The following is a 20,665-nucleotide window of genomic DNA, read 5'->3' as shown; positions in this document are numbered from 1 at the left end:
GAGTGAAAGAGAGTGAGCAAGAGAGAAGTCACGGTCTTTCTGTAGCCTAATCTTGGAAGCGACATCCCATCGTTCCTATCGTGTTCTATTGTTAGAAGCCAGTCACTGGGTCAAGCTCCTACTCAACAGCAGGGAATTTCACAGGAACATGAATAGAAGGGGCAGGGATCATGGGGACCATCTTAGAAGTTGCTTCCCTCTGTCTCTCTCCCCTTTGTGGAGCGTCCTACAAGCTATGCAAGCCCGTAATTTCGTGGTTCTAAGAATACTTTGAGGCTTTGAGTCAGCCCCTGGACTGAGTGTTGTGCAATCCGGGAGTGTTTCTTTTACCCTGACATCTTCGGGCCCATCACGGGGCCTGGCCCAGAGTGGGTGTTCAGTTGACAAATATTTATCAGCCATCTACTATGTGCCATGCCCAGTAGCAGGTGCGAGGAATAGAGCAACGACCAAGATCAATGAAGGCTTTCCTTTCATCATGGAACCTACATTCCAGTGGGAGAAGACAGACAAGTCAACCAATAAATGAGTAAGATACCATCACACAGATAGAGATTACTAATGCATCAAACTGGAAAAAAAAAAAGTCTTTGCTGTCTATACTACAGACATCATTTAAATGACCTTTAATTACTCTATGAGGAGCTATATACAAGTCTGTAAGAAGGAGCTGAACATTCCAGAAAAACTGTTTTCAATAAAAAGTGGAGAGGAAAAAAATAGATTCATTATTGCTCGTTGTCTAAGATCCAGAGATTGAAACAAAACCACAATTTATTAGCGACTCTCTTCAAATTGCTGTTGTTGTTACCATTTTTAATAATAATAGCCAGTGTGGTTGACCTTTTGGGGGAACCGGGCCCTCTCACAGATTCTTGGAGGAAGTGAGTATTGGTTTTATTTTCCTGGAGGGCTTTGTGGCGGGATGTGTCCAAATCCTACATGAATGCGTAGCTTTTTTGAGTTGGTAAAATGAGAACAAAAGGCTGCGAGCGCGGCCTGCGGAATCAGCTTGTGCGGGTGGGGTGGGGGTGGGGGCTGCAGCATGGCTTGGTAGGGGGATGATTTCTGAACGGAGTAGGAGCTGACATAACCATACGGGGTCCGGCAGGAACCGGTGGGAGGGGGGGTGGTGGTGAAGAAGTGGTCTCCTCCGGGACAAGAAGGCAGTGTGCCTATGAGGGAATATGAGGAAGGCTGGCATCAGAAAGGAGATTGTGGGATTCCCAGGCTTCTCTCTCGGGCAGCTGGTTGATGACAGTTGTCATGAAGACAACAAAACAGGAAAAAATTCTGTAGGATAATCAGGGGTTCCCGAGCCCCTTTGCTTATGGCTCACTTAGGTGAGTAAAATACCTGGAGCCCATCTCCTCCAGCCACTAGGCCCTGGTTTTCTCCTTTATTATGTTTTTTTTTTTTTTTAAGCTCTATTTAAAAAATGACTTAATGCCAAAATCGGGCCATGAAAATGTTAGTACTTCTTATATGTTAACATTTTGCAAATTAGCACTTTCGGCACACAAATGCCCACACAAGTATCCGCACTCATTTGGACAGAACACCCAAAGTCTAAACCTGAGGTCATTTGTGACCGGGAGACCCCAGCCAATGGCTCTCCTGCCTGCCTCCTGGGGGGGGGGGGGCACCCACCCACCACCTCCAGGCCAGGATCTGCCCTCAAACACAGGGGTTCTTTCATTTTCCATTCCACAAAGGTGTTCCTCTGATAGAGTCAAGTCCAAAGCAGCAAGTTCCCTCTTTGCCCCCAACCGCCCCCTACCCCCCTACCCCCTTACCCCCCACCCCCCACACTCCCCAAGGGACTGGGCTCTCAGGGGGCATATGAGGAAACCTGATGACGTCTTTTCAAGGCATAAACTTAGAGCAGCCACCTGGTGGCTAGAGTCCCTTATCTTGACTGTCTTAGCCCTTGGACAGTTTTGGGACCTTTCAGAGCACGGTTTACGTTCCTCGAAGCTGCCTAGCCGACGGTCTTGATCACAGTGCTTCTGTTCATTGGTTGGTTTGGTTTTAATTGGTAAAGTTAACTAGCCCTGGGAGTTATCTTCATGGGGAGTTTTCGAATTGCTGACTATTTAATAGTAACAGGAGTATTGGGGTGTTCTAATTATTCTTGTGCTAGTTTGGGTAAGTTGTGCCTTTCAAGAAAGATGTCCAAGTTTTATCCAAATTGTCAACTTTTTGGCATTGTATTATTTACAATACCCTTGTTACCTTTTCAACGACTGCAGGTTCTGGAGCAATATTCAATGTGTCATTCTTGATATCAGTTACTCATTCTTTTAGTCTTTTTCCTTGGATTGATTTTGCCGAAAAGCCAGCTTCTTGCCTTCTTGCTTCTATTATATGTTTATTTTCTATTTATTTCATTTACTCCCGTCTTACCTGCTTTGGATTTATTTTGTTGTTCTTTTTTCTGACTGCCTGAGAAGGATGGTTAGCCCCTTTCTTGCTGGGCTTTGTTTTTTATTCCCATTTTAGGCCATTTACTTTTGTGAATTACTGTTTTAACTGCAGTGTGCATGGCGTAGTGTGTAATGTTTCGTTATCACTTGGTCCCAAATATTTTTTGATTTTATTATAATTTATTTTCTGACTCATAGACTGTTTATAAATGCATTTTTAAATCTCCAAATAATATGAAACTTTTATATTTATCTTTTGTTACTGCTTTTTCAGTATAACTTTATAGAGGTCCTAGCACTAACTACAATTTCAATCTTCCGGTGCCAAGTATATAATCAATTTTGCATGATGCTCTATGAAGAAAGTGTTCTACACGGTTTTGAGACCAGTGTTTTAAATATGTCCAGTAGGTTGACTTTTTGTCGGTCATGTTTTGGAATTCTGAATATTTTACCGATTTTGTCTGCTTATTCTAGGTATTATGGAGAAAATGTGTTTAAAAAATTCTCCCTGTGGTTGTGAATTGGCCCATTTTTTTCTATCGTTGTGTTCATTTTAGACGTGTTATAAATGTATACAAATAGAAATCCTCGTATCTTTCTGGCAAGTTAAACTTTTAATCATTTTAAAGTGACTACCTTTTATTAAGTAATCTGTTCTTTCTTTTTAAATGTGGCTATACCAGCTTTCTTTTACCTAATGCTTCCATGGTAGGTCTTTTTCCTCTGTTACTTTCAGCTCTTCAATATCCTCATGTTTTCAGTGTGTTTTTATAGGCTGCCTCTATTTGAGTATGATGTTGTTCATAATTCCTTCTGAGAATCCATTTCTTTTGACTGGAGCATTTGCTCTGTTTATGCTTAATGCAATTATTGGATTTGAAGTTACGTACTTTTTAATTCAATCAATTTTATCATTTTTCTTCTGCCTCCCAAAATAACTTTAAAATGTGCTTTAGTTTAGATGGGTGTGTGGTACATTCTCTGAGTTTCTGCTTGCCTGAAAATAACTTTCTTTTACCTTCTTCCTTTTTTTTTTTTTTTTTTTTTTAGATTTTATTTATTGATAAATAAATAAGAGTCCCAGAGAGAGAGGCAGAGACACAGGCAGAGGGAGAAGCAGGCTCCATGTGGGGAGCCCCATGTGGGGCTCGATCCTGGGACTCCAGGATCAGACCCTGGGCCAAAGGCAGATGCTCAAATGCTGAGCCCCCCAGGCGCCCCTATTTTATCTTCTTTTCGTAGGATATTTTCAAGGGACAGAAGTTCTGAGTTGGTAACTGTGTTCTGCAATACTGCACTTATTTTTCTTCCTTCTGGCTTCCATGTTTGCTGTTTGGACACCAGCTGTTAATCTGGTTGTTGCTCCTCTGAAGAGGATCTCCCTTTCTCTCGCTGACTGTTGTTTAGCTTTGGCTTTCTGCAATTTCACTGTCTAGATTTGGGTTTCTTTTTATTTTTCCTACTTGGCATTCATTAGACTCCTTATTGTGAATTGGTATCTTTCATCAGTCGTGGGCTATTCTAACTCATTATCCCTAAATTGCCTCTGCCAGGTTTCTGTCTTTTCTCTTCCAATTAAAAATATGTTAAAAACACCATCTCATGTGTCCTTTGTCTCTCACTTTCCTTTCTATATTTTCCTTTTTTTTTTTTTTTTTTGTCACTCATGGGTAATTTCTTCTTACCTGTCATCTCTTCAGCTGTTTAATTTGCTTCTAAACCTGTCCACTAAGTTTAAAATTTTTATGGTTGTATTTTTTTAATTCTAGAATTTCTTTTTCTGTCTTGTCAAAATTTATAGTTTCTGTTCCCCCCCCCCCAAGTTTTATGCCCATCCTTCATCTCTTTGAATATACCGAACATTGGTTTATAGTCTATGTCTGGTAATTTCAATATCTGGGGTCCCTGAGTCTGTTTCTGTTTTTTGTTATTTTTGCCTGGCTCTTGCTTGTGCTAGCTTTTCTACCATTATTTCTTCCCATGTATGTGAGAAATTACTTGTAGAAAAAATTGGGGCCATAGAGTGGACTAATAGGATGGTGTATATCAATTACACTCAGATGAAAATATAAATTTTTATATATATAACAAAATAAAATGATTGTTAAGATTAAGCAAGCTTCCTTCCAAACAACTCAGCAACATAATCCACTAATTTGCTGATTGTCGATTAATGTAGACCAACTGCTGTATTACTGGCAACACAAATACTGTGCCTATTACTCATTAACAATCTTTTAAGATGCCATGTTCTTAGCTTGCTTAATGCCAGCCAGAAATAAATTTCCAGAAATAGCATTTTAATCCATGATATTCTTTCACTCTCAGCCAGGAGGATGTAACACGGAAAGAAAGTATAGCCTGAGATAAAATACAAGCCTATAAGGGCACTGATGTGATACAATAGGTATATCCCAGTTCTTTTCCCCACTAATCGTATTTGAACACAACCATTTAAACACTTGCTGAGCATAAGAATCAAGAAAGACCCATCTTCCATCTAGGTTGCAGCTATGAATAAAGCAACGCCAAATCCTAAGGACTCTAAAGTTACCCTTGTTGGGCTGGGAACTTCCACAATGAAAACTGGGAAAATAAAAGCAGTTGTTAAAGCTATATAAAAAAGTATGAGGGTGCAACAGCAAAGGCGGCAGGAAGAAGGGAGACCTCTGAGGGAATCGGACGTGCTGAGTCGGCCAGCAGCTGAAGCTGTGACTTGGGTGTCCTAACACAGAAGCATGAGTGTCCTAACACAGTGGCTTCTCAGCTCTGTGGCTCTGCAAGACAAGGAACCACAGGCCAGGCAACTCAGATGGATCCAGGGAGAATATGAAGAGAGAAATAAAGTGAAGGGAAGCATGTGAAAAAGGCAAGGAAGGCCAACAGACCTGTAAAAAGAAAAACAACCAAATAAGGTTCTCACCCACATATTCACCTATGAAAGCACTTGAAGCATCATTAGTCTCTCACATGCTGTTATTGTGTGGCCATTTTAATACACTTTATAGTACAATGTTTAATATGCCAGTACACACAGAAGTGAGTTTACATTGCCGCCGGAACTTTGGTTTGGATGTTTCCTATTTTGAGAATGTAGCTTCTCTCTAATTGAGGCCCTGAGGATATTTATGCATCTTATTTTGTGAGAAAATGATATGACTTCTTTGCCTGGGCTTTTGTGTCACTTTGGATTTTCTTTTGAAGTGTAGAGGAACTGCCAAGTGGAGTCACCACCGCATGACCTTGGAAGGAAAGGATGTTTTTGAGAACAGAATTCGCCATGTAACCGTCTTTGGCCAAAGAAATCCCCTTAAATGTATATTGTGCAAGAACTTTTCTGGGCTCTGCTTCAAACTAAATTGGCTTGGATTTTCATGGGGTGCACTGACAAGTGTTTAAGGCTAGACAATAAATCAGACCCTTGTGTCACTAGAGGAGCTATCCAGCACCACGAAAATAGTCTCTCCTACCCCACCCCGGAGGGAGCTGTTTTTCCAAACACATGGTGCTCACTGTTAAAAGAGGTCACTTGGGGCGCCCGGGTGGCTCAGTGGTTGAGCGTCTGCCTTCAGCTCAGGTCGTGACCCTGGGGTCCTGAGATTGAGTCCTACATCGGGCTCCCCACAGGGAGCCTGCTTCTCCCTCTGTGTCTCTGCCTCTCTCTCTCTGTTTCTCATGAATAAATAATTAAAATCTTTTAAAAAATTAAAAAATAAGTACAAGATGTCACATATTGAAACGGGAAGTCAATAATATGAAAACTGACCCATTCCCTTTGGCATTAACTTTTCCCGCATCCCAACCTGTACAACATTGTAAAACACAACCATACCACAATCAAATGTAACGTTTCTTCCTTTTGAATGAGTCTCCCTTTGTTCTTTGCTTCCATAGCACAAGTTCCTTCTTAAGACATTATGCCTCATGTACCCCAAACGTTTGCAGGCTATGCCAAAAAGTGAATACAAATCAGGTCATTTTAGTATTTATGAAATAAGTTTCCTGGTCCTGCCCACAGCTACTGGTATATGCTCATCAACTTCCTCTCTGCCTTTTCCCCTCCCATCGCCACACATTCTTTGAGTTCCCAACTTTCTCATATGCTCCCTGAGCAAGTTGGCCCTTCTGATCCCTACGTGGCATGGTTTTCTTTCCTTCCCCCCATCCCAATCCCTCTTGTCCTCTCCCCTTAAAGCCTTTTAAGAACTTTTTATTTATTATTATTATTATTTATATTATTTTTACCAATGTTAATGGAGCCTATTGTGACCAGCAACATCCAGGCCAAGGGCATGAGTTCCTGCAGCTCCTGAAGGCAACAATCCAAATATTCCAGGGTTGGCTTGTTCACCAGGTATTTGCCAAGCACCCACGGTTTTCCAGACACCATGCAGGCTCTCTGGCACCCTCCACATATCTATGCCCTACACAGCCACCCAGACCTCTAAGTGTCATTACGTGGGCCAAGACTTCTGGAAAGGTCTTTACAAAACCAGTTTATTTCATTTTTACTTACCTCACTAAGAAGAGATTCAAAACCAGCTCAGTAGCCAAGGCAGAGAAGAAAAGCATTCTACTCAACTGGTCTTATCCCTTTCTTCTTTATCAGGAGCTCTTTTATGCAGGCTAATAAGGAAACACAAACATTTTTCTTTCTCTTTCCTAGAAATTGTAAGTCCATGCACATTCACTCATGCTGTCAGAGAGGTCATAAACCCACCAGTTTCATGAATAGCTGAGCTCTCAAGCCTCCTGAGTTAGCTATGACATTCTACTCTGATACTCTGTTAACATACTTAAATGTATTTCTTAGGTTCCCTAGTACGTTAACAATAGCTTAAGAACTTGTCAACATTATAGTCTTTTTCACACGTTACCTAAAATAGTGATACCTTAGATAGCTAACAATGATACTTGTTAGAATTGAATTGATAATTTTTAAAAAATATCTTATTTATTTATTCTTGAGAGACACAGAGAGAGAAAGAGAGAGAGAGGCAGAGACACGGGCAGAGGGAGAAGCAGGCTCCATGCAGGGAGCCTGATGTGGGACTCGATCCCAGGACCCCAGGATCACACCCGGCTGAAGGAGGTGCTCAACTGCTGAGCCACCTGGGCTGCCCTAGAATTGATTTGACAATGACCTTTCATGCATGATCCTAGTAAATCCCAAGGGATATGACGGTCACATTTACAAAGTCACATTTAAAGAAGACACAAGTCAGTCTGCATAACTCGAGAAAATGTATATCTTCACTATTGGTAAAATATTAGAGTTTTGTATCACGTATTCACTGCCCAGAAATTTCTCAGAAGTGCTATCTTGGTGATCATTCCTTCTCATCAAAGTTGCACAGCCATAACAATTACAAAAACTCAACAAGCAAACAGAACAAAACCTCCCCTACTCTCTTTGTGTATTTCTTTTCCCATCTAGCCCTTGGGTACCACATTCCTGACTTGTGATACTTCACTCTTTGCAATCACTTTTCCCATCTTTCACTGGGACTATATAGTGGAAGTATGATTCAAATGAGAATCACTTTTTAAATGAGACTCATCAACCCAGAAAAAAAAAAAGGATAGTTCAAGAGCTGACTTGGAAATAAGTCAATGTTAATGATACAGTAATAATTTTTCCATGTTAAACATACAACTTCCTTGTTTTTATCTATTTATTATTTTTAAAACTTAATAGCAAATTTGGAACCAAAAGATCTATTTTTAGATATCGTTAACAATTTTCTCCAAAGAAGAAAATTTCTGACACAAAATACGAATGGTCGGAAAATATTTTTCTGCAGTATTCTGATAAGTTATTTTTGTGATATTTTTGCCTTTTTAAGCTCTTGTGAATTCAATCAGCGGAGAATTAACAGAGGGAAACTAAGAACAAATTTCAAACACCACATTCAACTAGTGTTTAGAAAAACAAAATGAAATGAGGGGCATTCCACTTGCTCTGATCATCTATTACTGTGTAAAAAACCACTGCAAAATTTACTGGCTTCGAATAGTAACCATTTTATTCTCCCTCATGATTTTGTGGTTTGCCTGGGCTCAGCTTGGCAGTTCTTTTGCTCCAGGTGATTTAGGTTGTGGTTACAGTCATTGGGGGCCTCAATTATCTGCAGTGTCCAAGCTTGCTCACACACGTCTGGTGCCTCAGCAGGCCTGGGGTAAAGGATGATGCTTTCCATCTATCTTTTCCTCTGAGTTGGGATGTAACATTTGGTGCCATGGGTTAAACATGTTATCCTGTGGACAAGGAGTTTGGAGGAAATGCTTTGGTTAAACAAATTTAAGGAGATTTGTTAAAAGCCAAACCTCATTAGACCTTTAACATGCAAAGTGGGATTGAATGTGTTTTGTTTCCTTAACTTATTTGAACATCAAACTTTTTGTCTTAAAACCACCCCCAGGGCCTAAAGTTCCACCAAACACTCAATGGGAAAATGATTTTCTAAAGAATAGTGTGCTGTGAAGATCATATGACTACCCAGCGCCTTTATGCTCCATGATTTTGAAAAATATTTATGAGTGTAAAATAGACCCTTAAAGCATAGTCGTTACAGGAATCATGATCATGGCCAATAGCATTTATTGAGCATTTACTACATGCTGGATATTGTGCTAGTACTTTATATTCATTTGCTTATGCTCTGAGTGGTTTGCACCCCATCTAATCCTACTAATAATCACACAAAATAGATATTATTATGATCTCCATTTTACAGATGAGGAAACTGAGTCAGGGTTAGACACACAATTTGGAGGTACAACTCTGACTTGAGCCTCTTTGTATGACTCTGTAGTCTGGGTGCTTAACGACTGTTCTAGTCTGCCTTCTCTTCTGCATCTCAAGTCAAGTTTTCAGTTTTGAAAATTAGTGATTCACTTTAGTCTGAGATTCTGTACCTCTAGAGAAAACTAATGTTTATCAAGCACTTACAACTAGCCTTTGTGCTTTTAAATATATTTATTAGGTGATTTATACTGACCATAACCATAGGAAAGAAGTATTGAACATTTTGTGAGAAAACAGAAAAAGAAGCCCTCTTTTTGCTCTGATAGTAAATATTTTGCCAACAGAGGATAAGCATCTCATAAACCACTTCAAATGATTTCTCAGGAACCCACTCAGTTCTGAAATACAAACTATCATCCTTCATCTCCCTCTAAAGAGTTGCTTCCCTGAATCACCCAGAGCATTCAGAAACGATTTTAGCTTAAATAAATCCTTTCTCCAACCTATCGAATATCTACTTGAGTCCTAGGGAAAATTATATGGAATAACATGTTTGGAATCCACACTTGTTAAATTCTATATCCAAGTGATAATGTATATCTTTATAATGTAAATATAAATTATATATAGATGTGGAGATTAATAGTACAGCTTGAATCTCTACTTTTTCACACAATGTCATTTCAATAGAGCAAAATTGCAAAAATACCCGCAGAAACCTACTTTTGAAGTCGTTTCAAGATGGCAGCCTGAGCACAAATTTACAACCCAGGCCTGTGAGAGTCCACTGAAATAGAAATACAGACACACAAAGAAGGAGAAAGAGCAACAGCAAAGTACTCTGGATGAGGATGTGGAGAACAGTGGTCATTAGTGAATGAGAAATCTAAACAAATGTCGGGCTGACGTTAAGCAGATGGAAGCCTCTAAGCAAATGAAAGAGCACAGAGCTCCCTACAGAAGCCCCAGCAGTGAGGTGAGGCAGGAGCTCTTCCACCGGCAGCAAAGTTGGAACAACCTCAAGGTGGGAGCTGGTAGGGATGAGGCAAATACGGGGCTGATGACAAGGCCTGTGGTCTTTCCATGGTAAGGTCTCTGTAGGAAAAACTATTTTACCTCCCCCCTCAGTCTCCACCCAGAGAGGGCAATCAGCCCAGAAACAGAACCTAGAAATTTTTTTTAAAAAATGGACTGTGAACTAAGGTCACCTTGGTTCAACGTCTGCTTCTGCCGCTGACTGACTGGGTGACGTTAAGCAGGTTGTGTGAGCTCTCTGTGCCTCCATTTCCTTGTACGAATGGGGCATAGTCGCGGTGCCTAACTTAGAGGAGACGGTGAGTGAGTAGTAAAGGAAATTGCTCTACGTGATGTTCTTGAAACAGGGCTGGCCCATGACCAATTAGCTATCATCGTTATCATCATTACCTCAGAACAGATCTCTTGAATAAACCATGGGAGAACATCTGGGGCTTATGGTTTGGGAATTGGAGTCCTAAAGTAGAGCCCTCCTGCATCCGGAATTTGGGGGGACCAGCCCCGGCTTCTGGCTCCAGAACAGTGCTGTTAGTGAACCGCTCTACCCCCACTACACAGGGCTTCTAGCTGGACTTGCCACATGGGAGAGGGAAAGCCTTTCAGGAAACAGACCTATTGATATAATAAAGATTAAAGCAAACCTACCCCAACTACCCCATCCTTTGTTTTACATAGAGGTAGAAAACCAAGGATCACTACACAGACTGTACCAGCATCTTTATTTTTATTCATTCATTCTTCTATTCATTTGCCCATTGATTGACTGATAGGAATCAAAATAATTTATTTTATTTTTATTTTTTCCAGCCCTAGTGGCATATAATTGACATATAACATCATGTACATTTAAGGTGTACAACACGGTGGCTTGGTATATGCGTGTATTATGAAATCATTATCACAATAAGGTTAGTTAACACATCCATCACCTCACATACACATAGCAGAAACTGATTCCAGAGGAATTAGAGAGAATTCAGGGAGCAGAAGAGAAGTCAAAAATGGCAAGAACATACTCCCATTAGAGTTCTCAGAGAGACTTGAGATGATTTTGCACTACTGAATGTGTGTGTGTGTGTCTGTATGTGTGTTTGTATGCCACTTAAAAAAAGAAATCAGAGCAACAATTAAAAAAAAAGCTCTTTGGTATTAAAAACATAATTTCTAAAAAAAAAATACAGGGACAAAAACCATAATTTCTGAAAATAAATTCCAAAGAATTTTGGAATTCTTGGAAAAAAAATTTCCAAAGAAAGTGCTAAGGTAAAATCATGGAGACTTCCCAGGATTTAAAGCATCATGACAACATGGAAAACTAAAAGGGGAACAAACGAAAAGCCTTAGAGAGCGAATTCATGAGGGTTCCCCATAAAACTAATGGATTCTCAGAAAAAAGAAGTCAAAATGGTTGGTACATGCGTTACCAAGGATTATATTGGACACTATGTCCCATGGCTAAGGAAGGATTTAATGATTCGGATTGAAATGCTGTGTGAACGCCAAACAAGGGGAATGAAGTCCACGCTGTTCACATCATTAGGGAATTTCGGGATACTAAGGCCTAAGAGAAGATCCTAAAATAAAAACCCATCGAGAATAATTATGTTAACAGCAAGGAGTGACGCTGGATGCTAAAAGACAATGAGGCCAGGGACCATCGGTCACTTTCTTGTAATAGGTAGGGATGCTGATTGCATGGCCTTTGTTCCCAAGCCACACCAGCCCAGGCACAAAAGTAAGATCATAAGGGTAACAACAAAATTATAATTTTCTTCTAGTTTGGCCCTCTTAAGTAAGGACTAGCAGGCCTCCAAGTCCCTCTCTAAGATCTTAGGATTTCCTCAGTGGGGCATACAAACCAGTCACATTGGCTCCAAGAGGCAGCCACGCGTTCCTCACCACTACCACCCCCTCCATGCACCCCTTTGGTGAGGTGTCCTGTTAATGCCAACACCGATGTCTGCCGCAAGTCTGTCGCTGAGAAGTGACTCAGTGAGGCAAGCTGTCGTGGCACTTTGCTCACAGTCTGCATCAACAGTCTCCCTGGACTTGAATCCCAACTCACCCCGGACCGAAAGGATAACCTTGACCTCACTAGGCCTCAGGTTTAACATCTGTAAATTGGGAATAATAACAGTATTTATCCCACAGTGCTTTTGATGATGCAATGAGACAATCCCATTTGGGAACTTAGCACAGTGCCTGGCCCATAGTTGGCATTTGATGAAGCTTCAGGAGAGAGCAAAAACCAAGAAATCACACTCATTGTGCCACTGAGGCCTGCCAGTGTGCCTCCCCAAAGTGCTGGCTGCCTGCGCATGGCACCATCTCCTATTTGAACAGAAGCTGCTGTTGCCTTGGGTAACATCTCACTCAGGAGAGCAGTCAACATAATTCCCTTGATTTGCGACTTCGCCTCCTTTCTACTTTAGGCACCCATTCTGAGCAGTAATAGAAATTCAGTGAATTTAGAGCCCCACTCTCACTCCCCAGGTGGTGTGTATGTTTCCAGGGGATTACGTGTCACCTCTGTGTTGTCTGGGGGTAAGAGGAGTTAGCACCCAGTCCTTGCTTCTTCTGCTGTAATGTACTTTGGCTCCTCTGGAATCCTCCTCAACGTCAATGACATTAGCTGCTTTGTCTCCCCTGACTCAAATCCTAAGGCCTTTCCGACCTAGCTCTCTGACAGCTTCTTGTGTGCCACGCTAAAGCCTCAGAGATCTTCTGGGGTTGTCTCTGGCCCTTCATCATCACTGGCTTCACCCACCATGAGTTCAGAGGAAATCGGTCTACGGATGGCCTGGCCACCCAGGCAGGTCTCGTGACTCAAGCTCTGAGAATGGGCACAGAGGCCTGGGCTTGGTTCCAGATTCCCTTGACTTGTCTGGATTGTTCTGTCTACTTTCTCCTCTTTTGAGGACTCTGCCTGGGAGTTAAGAGGAAAAAGATGCAGTCCCCTTTGAGTAACAACCAACATCCGCTTCCACTGCTTCCTTCCAGGTATCCTCCTCACCCAAGCTGGGAGGATGGTCATCTTGTTGGAGAGAAAGAAGAGACAGGAAAAGCCAAGGTCATGCATTATGCACTCTTTGCTCAGAGGCCCTTGAGGGCCCACTGCTTTCAGCTCTTCAGCTATGACAATCCCTGATGACAGTGCAGACAAGGGCAAGGAAATGCAAAGATACAGAGAGATATTTAGGAGAGCCAAAACGTTATCTGCCATCATCCTGATAACTCCTAGAAGAGCCCCAGGGAACATCTATTGAGAACCTGCTAGATGCCAGTCATTCTCTAAGCACTCCATACATACTAACTCGCTTAATCCTCATAACTGAGGAGGCAGGTATGGTTTTATTCCCACTTTCCAGATGGAAAAAAAATGAAGGATGGGTGAATTAAATAATTTTCCCAAGGTCAGTGAGGCTGCCCATGAAAAAAGTGGAATTCCAACCCCAGATACTGTGGTTCCAGGGCTGCAGCCTCCACCCACTTCCATCTTCCTCTCCTAGACTGTGAACCAAACAGCCCCTGTGGTTGTCTCGGTTCCTTATTGCAGCATAGGGATGACTCCAGGCCTCTGGGCGATGATAGTGGGGAGATGATAGTGGGGGCAGCATCATACAGAGTTGCTCCCCATGCAAGTTCACTGTCTCCGAAGCCAGGGGGCCTCCTGCGCCCCTCTCGCTTTGGCTGGAGTTACTACCTGAATCCCTCTTAAATGGCAAGTCACTGTTCCCCTGTGGGTCACCACAGTCCTCTAGACTTCTTCATCAGGGTAGGTGGAGATGTCTATTTAGAAAAGCAAAACAGGGCCTGACTGAAAATACAAGCTCAGCTTAAACCACCACTCCACTGTTACAGCTGTGAGACTTGGAGAAATCTCTTCATCGCCTCTGAGCCTTAGTGACTTCATGTCTAAAATGGAGATAATACTTACGGTACAGTCATTAAATACATGAAGAGCTTAGCACGATGTCTAGCATGTAGAAGCCACAAAGTAGATATTTATTTGGTTCCTTCGATTTGCAATAAGCATGTAGATGCATTCTTTAAGTTTTTATTTAAATTCAATTAGTTTATATACAGTGTAATGTTGGTTGCAGGTGTACAATATAGTGATTCAACATTTGCACACAACACCCAGTGCTCATCACAGGTGCACTTCTTAAATCTCATCACCTATTAACCCTTCCCCCCCCCCCCCCCGCCGCCTCCCCTCTGGTGACCATTGGTTTGTTCTCTGTAATTAAGAAACTGTTTCGTGGTTTGCCTCTCCGTTTTTTCCCTTTTGCTCGTTTGTTTTGTTTCTTAAATCTTACATATGAGTGAAATCATATGGTGTTTGTCTTTCTGTGATTTGTTCCAATTTGCATTATACTCTTTAAATCCATCCACGTTGTTACAAATGGTGAGATTTCATCCTTTTGTATGGCGCAGTAATATTCCGTTATATATACCACATCTTCTTTATCCATTCTAACCTATGGAGGCATAAACCTACTTCAGTTGCTCTGTGTGAAACTCTCCTTGAGGTCCTCTATCCTAGGGTCAAAACCATCATCTGATTTTGTGCATCACAATCAGTGTACTGAAGGATCCACTCTTACCAAAGGTTTTCTTCCTCAACAAATGACCACTCTATATGACCGCTCTATATCTCTTGGATTATAACCAGTGTTAAGTCAATTAATTTTTTTCCCTGAAGGTACTAAACATATAATCTTAAGCAAATGTGCTTAATACTAATGTTAATTGCCACCATTTGAAAATTACTCACTAGGTGCCAAGTACTGTGCTAAAGTTGATCTAATCTTTATGGTCTTTTGAGGAAGGGATACTTGTCCCCATCTAATAGAACAGATGGTTGAGATTTGGAGAGGTTAAGTAACTTGTCCAAGGTCACAGAGCACATGGCGGGGCTGACCTCTAAACAGTGTTATCTCTGTCTGAATCCAAAGCCCATGCTCTTCACTACTATTTTAAAATGATAATAGTAATAACCACAGAACATAATGAGAAACTGAGCTCCTATATTCCTTTTGCTTTCCAACAAATTGTATATTCATCTAAGTCACATGTTCCATTAAGCCTTGTAACATAATGGCAATGGCAATAAAATAGAGCTTGTCTTCGTAGAACTGCTAATAAGAGCAAGGAAAAGAAAGCCCCATGAGAATATTCTATTATCTAAACATGTACAAAATCTTCTGGAGGACATTGAAGGCAAATTATTAAAGTCTGGTGTGCTGGTTTTATTTAAATCTTCCACGAGTACATTCACAGGGCCTCTCTCCTGTAGTTAAAAGGGATAGTCCCCGGGTGACATCTAAGTTAAAAAGTCAAATTTTTCAATTTGAGTATTAGGTGCCGATTTATTTCTCCATCCGTGTTTGCTGTAATCCTTTTGGCCAATTTCCCTTGGGACTTCGGTTAGCAAACTTACTGGAGGCGGGGTGTCCTTTGGAAATTAAAAAAATAACAAACAAACTAGATTCAACAGATAAGTGACACATCACTGTTCAGAAACCTTTATGGCTCTGACAGAGAATCCAACACCCACATCCTTTCATAGACCTGATTAACGAGAAATTTTCTCCAAGCAGATGGAGCATGAAAATTGCTGCCCCTTGGAATCAGTTGTCTAACCGAGTTTAATATTTTCATTTGGTTTTCCACTGTTATTATTATTATTGCCATTTTAACTTCTGCATTATAGCCACAGCATATGCCTCTGGGTACAAGAGGAAGGAAAAATTCAATTTTAGTGTTTGTCTTATTTGTGCTTTACTTGAAGCAATTTGGTTTGCCACATGGAGTGAATAAAGCTGTCATGTTATTTTTTTTCAAAAAGAACACAATAACTATAATGGACTATGCATTCATTACTGAGTAGATTAATTTTTTTCTTCCAGTGAATGGCATTTAAAAAAAAGGGGGGGATAATTTCCAATTGAATTGTGTCTGGTGAATCACGATGCACATTTCAAACCTAGGCACATACCAGGTCCCAGCTTTTCTGCTAGTGTTTTCCCAACACACAATCTTTTTTTGAAGAGTATTCCACAGAATGTAATAAAAACATATTTTCTGGCTTCCGTGTAGTAATTTTCTGCAGGAAAATGTAGATTAAAATATAACCTTCGGCTCCCAGAAAGTACTGTCTCTGTTGAATATCTGGCTTTCTTTTTTTGGGAGGGGGGACTTGAATTCTCTCTTCCTTTCTTCTCTTTTTACGTTGTCTCCTTTACATGCTCAGCTAGCATCCAAACATTGCCAAAGCCCTCCTTGCGTGTGAGAGATGCTAGCTGGGTGCATAGGCCTTCAGACATGCCCGGCCCTGGCCGGAGGCTCACAGTGGTGGGCCCTGCGGAGCCCTGTTGCACGATGGGTGGAAGATCTCCCTAGGAAGCAGTTCATTGCCAGGCAGCAGAGTTGAGGGGGATGTAGGCTTGTTTCAAGACAATGAGAAGGGGTCGGAGGAGAGGGTCACATGGGCAAGACATGACGATTGAGTTCATTCCCTCCCCATTGAGTCCCCTTGGGAGTGAGAACTATGAACAAAGACTTTAAGAGCTATTTACCAGAAATATCTTTAGACATCGGAAGCCCAAAGAACCACTCTTGGTAACCTAGGTAACAGATGCGGATGCTAATAATTAGCATTTATTGAGCTCTTCCTAATTATGACACACCTAACGTGCATCCTCTCAACCACATGTTGTCGTCATCCTCACAGTGGCCCTCTGATACGGCCTTAATTGTCTCCATTTTACAGATGAGGAAGCTGAGGCCAAGGGGGGGGGGGGACATGTAACTGGCCTGTGGCCATGGGGCTATAAAGTGACACCTTCAGGATTTGAAACCCAAGCTCTCTAATCTCACCATCTCCCGTCTGGACCATATGGCCAGTGCTGTTTGCCACCAAGTGCAACTGGAGGACACTAGGGCATGGAACAGAAGCTGTGGGCCTCCATGTGCCCCGGAAGGTGGGAGGTCGCTGGGCACTAAGTCACCCTCACTCAAGGTGGGAGGCCGGTGCCTTGCTACTCCCACCAGAAGCTTCTTGTTGGCTTTCTGACAACCTCTTAGCTGCTGAGTAAGGGGAGGAGACCGGTTCCCTGCAGACGCTGCCCTTGATGACCGCTTGGGGGACACGCATGAAATAACTGCTGGGTTTCCCAGAATAATTAGGGGGAGAGGCAGAGGCGCTGGAAGTTCCTGTAGAGTGAACTGGTGACAGGCTACAATGTTTGATGCCCCTTGGGCTGGTGAGGACTAGGGAAACGGCTCATGCAAAGAACCCCCCAAATCAGGATTGGGCTGGTAATGAAACAAGGGACACGGCCTCTTGTTTTTGTCTTTGGATGCCCTTTCATTCCAGTTTGCGGCTTCTGGGAGAGTGAGAACAAGTCTGGAGGGCTGTTCTCCTCCCTCTGAGCTTGCTCAGGAATGGACTCCTTCTGCCTCTCCCCCCAACCCCCACCAAACCTCAATTATTATCCAGAAAGTATTGCCGAGCACAGGCCCTTTAGCGAATGAGAAAGCACTTGGTCACCAGTCGTATTTGTCATATCTGGAACACCTGCTCTCTACAAGAGGCACCGCACAGGGACTGGGGATCCAGAGATGACTAAGCTGGGATTCCCTGCTCTCAGTCAGTTTCACTGTCCTAGAGACAGAGGACCGGCCTATAACTGGTCACGCAGGGGACACAAGAAAACAGCATGAAATGGAGACGAAGTAGCAAACGTTGAGGAGGCTTTAGGCATGGAACACCATTCTTGTGGGGGTGGGGGCTTTGCCCATCTCGTCAATCCCGTCAAGGTTAAGTGCATGTTTTGGGTAGGTGCTATTTTACATGATTCTTCCTGGCTTCCCCACTCTGTTCCTCCACTTATTCATCTTTCTTGGGCTCTCTACAGTCGCTTCCTCTCTCCCCTTCCAAATCCCTTCTCAGACACCCACTGAAATTGCTGAGCTCCTACTCAGAACCACCTTCACATCAAGCTACTAACGACATGTTCTTGCCAATCATTACTCTTTAGTCCATCTGTCTTCTTGTCTGCTCAGAAGAGTCCAAAAGTATTTCTAGATCCTTAACAGTCTCTAAGCCACATGGGGGAAATGCATTTAAACTGGTTAATAAGACCACAGACTAAGGGCAAAGCGCTAAGATTGACTTTTATGTACCCAATTACCGCCTTAGATGTCAACTGTACACCAGGGGGTTTTTAATGAGTTATGTAAGGGAGAACGTCTTTGAAATGGTTTGGCCTTTCCTCTTTCCTTTATAACCCGGCATCTATCCTACTCTGCTGGATGGAACAGCTGAAAAATGCAGAAGAGAGCAACAGCAACAAGGAAAAACTTCACGAGAGTGGGGAATTGGCTGTGTTGCTCACTGCTCCATTTCCACCACCTATCATGCAGTGGTACTAGATAAATATTTGCTGAGAGGGGAAGGAGAGGGGGGATATTGAGATAAACATTGGACTTGGCTTCTCCTAGATGAACTCTAAGATCCCTCCTGAACTGAGATTTTATGACCCAATAAGAGTGAGAACTTAAATCTGAAAACCTATGTAAACTCATTATGTTGCATTGTTTCCTACCCCACCCTCTCTGTATTTGCAAGTCATTACAGTGGTATGGCCCAATATTGAGATCAAGGAAGGGAGAAGAGAGTCAAGGCAATGGAAAGAATTTCAAAAGCCTATTTATTTTATCCCCAGTTGGCAACTAAATCATCCCATAAAAGGACGTACAATGACATAATGGAAAGTATGCAGGCTTTGGAGTCAAACAGAGCTGGGTTTGAATTCCTGTTCTGCTGCTCACAGACTGCGTGACCTTGGACGACGTAACATCTTTGGGCCTGGTTCTTCTTTTATAAAAGACACACCGTAAGAAAATATTTTAGGGGGTTTTGCCCCTTGCACAGACTGACACATAGAAGGACCTCAAAAATGCTAGTTTTCTCTTCAGGAATCTATATGCACGTGATTATTTTTTAAAATATATGACTTAGGGCGCCTGAGTGGCTCAGTCAGTGAAGCATCTGCCTTCAGCTCAGGTCATGATCCTGGAGTCCAGGGATCAACCCTACATTGGGCTCTTCACTCAGTGGGAAGCCTGCTTCTCCCTCTGCTGCTGCCCCTCCTCACTCATGCTCTCTTGCTCTCAAATAAGTAAAATCTTAAAAAAAAGATGCATCTCAATTTCCTTTAGGATACCAGCATCTTACAGGCTTCCTAGCCACTTAAGTCTACAGATTTTGTAACTGTGCTGACATGAAAGGCCTTTTACTCACTTAAAAAAAAAAATGTTTAACCTATGGTTGGACTATCAGTTGAAAAATATCACTACTGCCAAGTCCCCATTTATACAGTAACTCTTCATAACCCTAAAGACCATTGTCAAGTCCTTTGTGTGTCTATTATAAGACCCAACCCGTGCATTGCCTCTTTGTCAGGAGTTTTCAAAGAAGAGAATTCTTTTAAACACTTAGTATATGACTAGGTCTTAACCTGCGTTAAGACAGGACTTGTTTTCACTCTGACAAGGTAAAACCCACAACATTAATGACAATTCTAACTCTGGAAGATGTAGATCAAAGCTAGAGGAAAAGAAAACCTATATTATCTCCTTCCACTAAATGAAGGTTAATCTCTCTTCAAAGACCTTTAAATTTAAAACAGTTGCTATACAGCCAATGGGCTTGCAAGGTGACTGAAGACAAACGAAACTTGACCTCTGATAGGAAGTGTTTAAAAATGAAAAGAAGGTTCTGGAGCAAACTCTCTTAGGCCAGAGACTGAGTCTTAATCCTTCATGATTCTCAGGGATCGGGATCATGTGTGGTACCAGGTTATGACTTGAAGTAATCTCAAGCTGAATTGAAGTAAGAGTTGTTACCTCCATAAAAATGGTAACAGAAATACTTTAAGTAGAAAAACAGAAAATATAAAAATTGAAACCTAATAATATTAATATTATAATAATTATTTTTAAAGTGGCCCTATTTCCTTAAGATGCCTGTTGTCCTTGTAAGGCAAAGAATAGCATTTTATATATTTTTTAAGCGACTGAAAAATATTTCAAAGGCCATTAGTTCTTGGTCATAAATTACTATCTTTTCCTGGGATCCAATTAAAAATATTCAGTAAGGAGACGTCTGGGGGGCTCAATCCATTAAGCGTCATTCTTGGTTCCCACTCAGGTCATATCTCAGGGTTGTGAGGTCGAGCCCCACATCGGGCTCCATGCTCAGTGTGGAGTCTGCTGAGATTTTCTCTTTCTCTCTCCCTCCCCCTGCTCACGCACGTGCTCTCTCTCACAAATGAATGAATGAATGAATGAATGAATAAATGAATAAAATCTTTACAAAAATACTCAGTAAGGAGATTTATATAAACATTGATTTATCTACATGGGACAGATTCATTCCCGGACC

At 41.8% G+C, this 20,665-nt stretch overlaps 1 long non-coding RNA gene across 1 annotated transcript in view; it reads right to left on the bottom strand.

Annotated features, from left to right (window-relative positions):
• Window positions 1–8,469: 8,469 nt before the first annotated feature.
• LOC112677892 (uncharacterized) overlaps window positions 8,470–20,665 on the bottom strand; it is a 98,116-nt gene continuing 85,920 nt past the window's right edge. Inside the window, exon 5 of the long non-coding RNA XR_007413362.1 lies at window positions 8,470–8,687. This is a non-coding gene — a long non-coding RNA (uncharacterized LOC112677892). The remainder of the gene's footprint in view (window positions 8,688–20,665) is intronic.

The sequence above is a fragment of the Canis lupus genome, chromosome 10 (assembly GCF_003254725.2).
Source record: "Canis lupus dingo isolate Sandy chromosome 10, ASM325472v2, whole genome shotgun sequence".
Classification (NCBI taxonomy): domain Eukaryota; kingdom Metazoa; phylum Chordata; class Mammalia; order Carnivora; family Canidae; genus Canis; species Canis lupus.
Note: the sequence above shows the minus strand (reverse complement) of the source record. Positions and strands in the feature narration are given on the sequence as shown.